Here is a 7,603-nt window from a genome sequence, read left to right as displayed (position 1 = left end):
GAGGTCGTGGAGGCCCACGTCCGTACTGTCGCCATCCACCCCCACCGTCCTACCTTACCCCCACAGGCCATCCTCCTCCTCCGTGAATCCCGCTGTCTCTACCGTGCCTTCCTCCACACGCGTGACCCGGACACACTACGACGCCACCGGCAACTCCAGCGACACATTGGTAATCTGCTCGTGGCTAAGAAACACCAGGACTGGCGACAGACATGCACCTGTTTAAATGCTACCCTACCTATCAACTCGTCCAAGTTCTGGTCAGCCTTCCGTCGCCTTAGCGGAACTAAACCCTCCCCCTACTATCCTCTTCTCCATGATGATCACCCCTTCCCTGACGTCCTTAGTAAGGCCAATCACTTTGCCTCCTACCTCTCCGATGTATTTTCCATCCCCGATGATCCCCAGTTTGATTACTCCCTCTTCCCGGATATCCGCGATCGAACTGACACCTCTGTCCCTCCCCTCACTCCTGGTTTCCAGTACTTGGACAACATTGCACACAAGGAACTCAATGCCCCTATTACTACACGGGACCTCATTGCTACACTCCGCACAAAACGCAACACCGCTCCTGGTCACGATCGTGTCACCTACCGTCACCTTCGTGAAGCTCCTGTCTCTTTCCTCTCCACCCTGGCCAGGCTCTACAATGTAGTCCTGTCCACCGGTTACTACCCCGACCTGTGGAAAACCTCCCGTATCCTAATGTTCCTTAAACCTGGCAAACCGCCGTCCGCCATCTCCTCCTACCGTCCCATCAGCCTTACCTCAGTCTTCAGCAAGGTTCTGGAATCTATCCTCACCCGACACATCCACCAGCATCTCCGCCAGCACCGCCTCCTTCCCGTTACCCAGTGTGGCTTTTGGCCGTCCTTTTCTTCCGACGACCTTCTCCTTCACCTCACTCACCTCCTTTCCAACCAGCTTAATTCCCGTCGCTCCACAATCTTCCTTTCCCTGGACCTCGAACGTGCTTATGACCGCGTATGGCATTCCGGTCTCTTCTTCAAGCTCCAAACCTTCGCCCTTCCCATTAACTACGTCTGTCTGATCGGCTCCTTTCTCTCCCACCACCCATCCTACATCACCATCCATAACACAGACTCCTACACCTTTTCCCCCCCGTCGGTGTGCCCCAAGGCTCTGTCCTCTCCCCCCTTCTGTACCTTTTGTACACGGCGGACATGCCGCCGCCATCACCCCCTGTCCACCTTCTCCAGTTTGACGATGACACCGCCTTCCTTGCCCTTGCCCCCACCCCACTCCAAAACCTTCTCCAATCCCATCTTGACCGGTTCACCACTTGGTGCAACCAGTGGTTGCTCAAGGTCAATCCCTCCAAAACCCAGGCGATCATTGTAGGCAAAACCACCCCTTCCTTCCGCCTCCTTGATTTCTATCTCGCCATCTATGGCCGTCCTATTGCCCTCACTCCCACCATTAAGTACCTTGGCGTCACCCTCGACTGTCGCCTCTCCTGGACTCCCCATCTCCGGTCAATCCAAGCCAAGGCATGCTCCTGACTCCGTCTCCTCAAGCTCCTTTCTGGCCGTACGTGGGGTCTGGACCCCTCCACCATCCTCCACACCTATAAATCCCTCATCTGACCTATCCTTTGTTACGCCCATCCGGCCTGGATTTCCGCCCCCCCCCCTACCTTTTATAAATCCCTTCAAATCCTTGAACGCCATGCTCTCCACCTCGCCTATCTCATCTGTCTCCCCTCCCCCATTCGGATCCTGTACGATCTCATTCTGTTCCCCCACCTCCTCCTTTTCCTTGAAAGGATATGGATCCTGAACACCTCCAGCAAACTCGATCCTCCTCACCCACTTGTCTCGCCCATGCTCTCCCGTCCCCGCCCGCTGCCATGCCTGTATTCCCACGTCCCACCCAGTCTCCATCTCTCCACCCTCCTTAACCTCTCCCAAGGTGGCTTCCACCAGCTCCCCCTCCCTGATGATGCCCTCCTCCCCTCCATGTACCCCTCCTATCAACTTATATCCTGCCCCCCCCTCACTTCCTGTGTCCTTTCCTTTAGGCACCCTCCCTCCCTTCTCTCTCCTTTTCCCCCATCCCGCTTCCTCCATCCCCCTGGGCTTCCCTCCCCCTTCCTCCCTTCCCCCTATCTCCTCTGCCCATGGCATCTCTGCTCTCCCCTCTCCCACCCCCCCCCCTCTCCTGCTCTCCTCCTCTCTTGGCAGGTCCCCGGACTGGCACACGCTATGTGGACTTTCGCGCACCGGAGATCATCGCCATCAGTGTCTCGTGTGTGCCGCCGTAATTAGTGTTCAGTGTTCACCGTCGCACTCCGTCGTTCACCTGTGCCTTCGCCATCTTCAGTGTTTGTGCATCGTATCAACTGTTTGCAGTGTGGATTATCGTCGAGTGTGAACGGCTCCATGTTTGTCTTTATGTGTCTTCTGTTTTATTGCCGACAGTTCTGTAACTTACATTCCTGGAAATGGAAAAAAGAACACATTGACACTGGTGTGTCAGACCCACCATACTTGCTCCGGACACTGCGAGAGGGCTGTACAAGCAATGATCACACGCACGGCACAGCGGACACACCAGGAACCGCGGTGTTGGCCGTCGAATGGCGCTAGCTGCGCAGCATTTGTGCACCGCCGCCGTCAGTGTCAGCCAGTTTGCCGTGGCATACGGAGCTCCATCGCAGTCTTTAACACTGGTAGCATGCCGCGACAGCGTGGACGTGAACCGTATGTGCAGTTGACGGACTTTGAGCGAGGGCGTATAGTGGGCACGCGGGAGGCCGGGTGGACGTACCGCCGAATTGCTCAACACGTGGGGCGTGAGGTCTCCACAGTACATCGATGTTGTCGCCAGTGGTCGGCGGAAGGTGCACGTGCCCGTCGACCTGGGACCGGACCGCAGCGACGCACGGATGCACGCCAAGACCGTAGGATCCTACGCAGTGCCGTAGGGGACCGCACCGCCACTTCCCAGCAAATTAGGGACACTGTTGCTCCTGGGGTATCGGCGAGGACCATTCGCAACCGTCTCCATGAAGCTGGGCTACGGTCCCGCACACCGTTAGGCCGTCTTCCGCTCACGCCCCAACATCGTGCAGCCCGCCTCCAGTGGTGTCGCGACAGGCGTGAATGGAGGGACGAATGGAGACGTGTCGTCTTCAGCGATGAGAGTCGCTTCTGCCTTGGTGCCAATGATGGTCGTATGCGTGTTTGGCACCGTGCAGGTGAGCGCCACAATCAGGACTGCATACGACCGAGGCACACAGGGCCAACACCCGGCATCATGGTGTGGGGAGCGATCTCCTACACTGGCCGTACACCACTGGTGATCGTCGAGGGGACACTGAATAGTGCACGGTACATCCAAACCGTCATCGAACCCATCGTTCTACCATTCCTAGACCGGCAAGGGAACTTGCTGTTCCAACAGGACAATGCACGTCCGCAGGTATCCCGTGCCACCCAACGTGCTCTAGAAGGTGTAAGTCAACTACCCTGGCCAGCAAGATCTCCGGATCTGTCCCCCATTGAGCAAGTTTGGGACTGGATGAAGCGTCGTCTCACGTGGTCTGCACGTCCAGCACGAACGCTGGTCCAACTGAGGCGCCAGGTGGAAATGGCATGGCAAGCCGTTCCACAGGACTACATCCAGCATCTCTACGATCGTCTCCATGGGAGAATAGCAGCCTGCATTGCTGCGAAAGGTGGATATACACTGTACTAGTGCCGACATTGTGCATGCTCTGTTGCCTGTGTCTATGTGCCTGTGGTTCTGTCAGTGTGATCATGTGATGTATCTGACCCCAGGAATGTGTCAATAAAGTTTCCCCTTCCTGGGACAATGAATTCACGGTGTTCTTATTTCAATTTCCAGGAGTGTATGTGTATTCTTACTGTTTTTTCTCATCGCTTATTCTATGGCTGAAGAGCAGCGTAGAATGCTGCTGACAGCCTGCCTGTTGTACAGGTTTTAAAATAACAATAAAGTAAAAAAAAAAAAAAAAGAGAACTGCTTGCTATCAGGCGATCATTGTAGGCTAAAGCACCCCTTCCTTCCGTCTCCCCAATTTCTATCTCACTATCTATGGCCGTCCTATTAACCTCACCCCCACCCTCAAGTACCTTGGCGTCACCGTTGACCATCGCCTGTCCTGGACCCCTATCTCCGGACGATCCAAGCCAAGGCACGCTCCCGACTCCACCTCCTCAAGCTCTTTTCTGGCCGCACATGGGGTCTGGACCCCTCCACCGTCCCCCACACCTATAAATCCCTCATCTGCCCTATCCTCTGTTATGCCCATCCTGCCTGGACCGCTGCCCCTCCTACCTTCAAATCCTGGAACACCATGTGCTCCGCCTCATCTGTCGCATCCGCCTCCCCTCCCCCACATGGATCCTGTATGACCTTATGACCTTATTCCGTTCCCACACCTCCTTTTCCTCGAACAGATACGGATCCTCTACACCTCCCGCAAACTTGATACCCCGCACCCGCTTGTCTCTCCCATCCTTTCCCACCCCAGGCCACTGCCGCACCTATACTCCCACATCCCACCCGCTCTCCATCTCTCCACACTCCATACCCTTGCCCAAGGTGCCTTCTGCCAACTCTCCCTCCCTGATGATGCCCTCATCCCCTCCATCTACCCCTCCTACCAACTTTGATCCTCCCTTTCCTCCCCCTGTGTTTTTCCTTCGGGGGACCCTCTTTCCCTTCTCTCCCTCCTCTCTTCCTCCCCCCTCCCCACCCCCTCATCACTGGGCTTCCACGCACCCCCTACCCTGTCCCCTCCCCCCCTTCTTCTCTCCCACTGGCACCAACCCCCCTTCCCTCTCCCTCTCCCTCCTACCCTCGCCTCTTCCCTCTGGCAGGCCCCTGGCTTTTTTGTGTGAACCGTGCATCTTCGTGCGGCGGAGATCGTCGCCGCAGTGCTCGTGTTTGGCGTCCCGTCGGTGCATCAGTGTCTCTCGGTCCCGAGCTCCTCTGTTCACGTGTGATATTCTGTATTCTCCATTGTGGCAGTGTTGAACGTTTTATTTATCCGAGCAGTACGTTGGTGAACGACTACGCTTATTTTTACTATGTTTGTCTCCCGTTTTTGTCCTCCATGTATGTTTGTTTTACTATATTCCTGTTATACTGTGTGTCTTTCCTACGGCCGAAGAGCGGTTTAAATAGGCTGCTGCCAGCCTATCTTGTTTTGTAAGGTATCAAAACGACAATAAAGAAAAGAAAGCTACTTGCTATGTGGGGCAAGCTGGTTAATGGCTGGAAAGCAGGTCCAGGGAAGATCGTAAAAATGCGGCAGCAAAGTCAAACTTCGCGGCGCACATTCTCACAAGTAGGCACAACACACCAGTTTCGTCCTCACATATGACGATGCTCTTTCCAAGCGAGAAGGAAAGACATGTGAACCTGTCGGAGGAGTCTGAAATCCTCTGTCATCAAGTGTCGTCGGCACACAGGTTCTTCTATTATGTACCCTTTGCAAGAGAGGCATTGATATAATTTTTTTTTTCTTTATTGAGTTTTGATTCCCCCCGAAGGGGGCGGGCTGACAGCAGCTTAGTACGACGCTCTTCAGCCTACAGGATTTTTAAAAACGTAAGAAGAAGATAATAAACAATAAAAGCAGGTGATAAAACGGTGACATAAATTGTAAAACGGCGGAAAATTGTGAAAAGTTAAAACATAAATCAAAGGGTTGGCGATGCTAATAAAATAAACAGTAAACAGACAGGTAAAATAGTAGATAGACAATTAAAAAAAACATGGCGACAGTCTGGTTTCTGTTCGCAAGAGATATAAAAATCACACCCAGCGACAGTAAGATTTTCGTTCACAACATTTAGGAAAAGACGCACAACACTTAACACTCATTGGAAACACTGCACTAAAAAGTCGGCACGAAGATGAAACACCACAACAAAGGGCAGATGGGAAGGAACATGGACAAATGAGGGGGGAAAAAGGGGGGAGGAGAGGAAAAACGAAGTGGGTGGGGAAACCGACGTAGGGTGAGCACTCATATGGAGGGGGCAGGGCAGACACGAGAGGGAGTGGGGAAAGGCAGAGGAGGGGAATGCAAAAGGACTCATGGGAGAGAAGAGAGGCAGAGAGAGGGTAGATGGGGAAAAAGCAGCATGGAAGGGGAGGAGAGGGCGCCTGGGAAAAGGACAGAGGAAGGGAGGGGGAGGTGAGGATCAGAGTTGAAAGGAGGGATAAATGGAGGGAAAGAGGGCATCATCTGGGAGGGGGAGTCGAAGGAAGCCACCTTGGGAAAGGAGATGAAAGGGGGACACAACAGTGAAGACGTGGCAGAGGGCGGGGGTTGGAGAGGGGAGGAGCAACCGGGAGACGAGGGGGATCAAGCCAGTGGGAGGTGTAGAGGACGAGGGTATGCTCAAGGAATAATATCAGATGGGGGAAAGGAATCAGGTCTTAGAGGATCCACGTGGGTGATGGGAGGCGTATACGGAAGGCGAGGCAGAGTGCACGGCGCTTGAAGATCTGGAGGGACTTATAGAATTGGGGAGGGGGGGTGGGGTGGATATCCAGGTGGGCCTGCGTAACAGGATGGAGTGGATTCAACCCTCATGTCCAGCCAGAGAGGAGTTTGAGGAGTCGGAGGTGGTTGTGGACTTTGGATTGGATAGAGCGGAGATGACGGATCCAGGTGAGGTGACGGTCAGTGGTGAGGCCAAGGTAGGTGAGGGTCGAGGAGAGTTGGACAGGGCGGGTGCAGATGCTAAGGGAAAAATCAAGGAGCTGGAAGGAGTAAGTGCTACGACCTATGATGGTTACCTGGGTCTTGGAAGGATTGATTTTCAGGAGGCACTGGTTACACCATGCAGCAAAAAGGTCAAGGTGCTTCTGGAGAAGGCGTTGGGACTGTTGAAGGGTAGGAGTGAGGGCAAGGAAGGCAGTGTCATCAGCGTACTGCAGGAGGTGTACTGGAGGGGTGGTGGTTGGGGCATATCTGCCATGTACAGAAGGTAGAGGAGAGGGGAGAGGACAGAGCCCTGGGGTACACTCACAGAGGGGTAGAAGGTGCAGAAATCAGCATTACGATGGTAACATAGGAGGGGAGGCGGGAGAGGAAAGAGGAAATCAGATGGTCATAGTTGACAGGAAGGGCGTTGGTCTGGTGTTTGAACAGGAGACTGGGATGCCAGACACAGTCGTTGGCCTTTTCAGGATTGAGAGAGACAAAAATGGTGGAGCTACAGGATTTAAGCTCGAGGGGGAGAAAAGGCACATTGGGTGTAGGGGAGGAGGTGATGTTGGTGGAGGTGGTGATGGATGCGCCAGGTAAGGATGGATTCCAGGAGCTTGCTGAACACTGAGGTGAGACATATAGGGTGATAGGAAGAGGCATCAGATGGAGGCTTGTTGGGTTTGGTGAACATCAGGATACGGGAGGTTTTCTACAGGTTGGGGTAGAAGCCAGTGGCAAGGATTATGTTGTAGAGGGTGGCAAGGACTGCAAGGCATGAGGGTGGGCAGTGTTTTAGGTGGTGGTAGGTAATGCGGTCATGGCCGGGAGCAGTGTTATGTTTAGTGCGGAGTGTGAGGCTGATGTCCTGTGTAGTGATGGGAGTGT

Source organism: Schistocerca serialis, chromosome 4, assembly GCF_023864345.2.
Source record: "Schistocerca serialis cubense isolate TAMUIC-IGC-003099 chromosome 4, iqSchSeri2.2, whole genome shotgun sequence".
Taxonomy (NCBI): domain Eukaryota; kingdom Metazoa; phylum Arthropoda; class Insecta; order Orthoptera; family Acrididae; genus Schistocerca; species Schistocerca serialis.
This window is presented reverse-complemented; position numbering follows the sequence as displayed.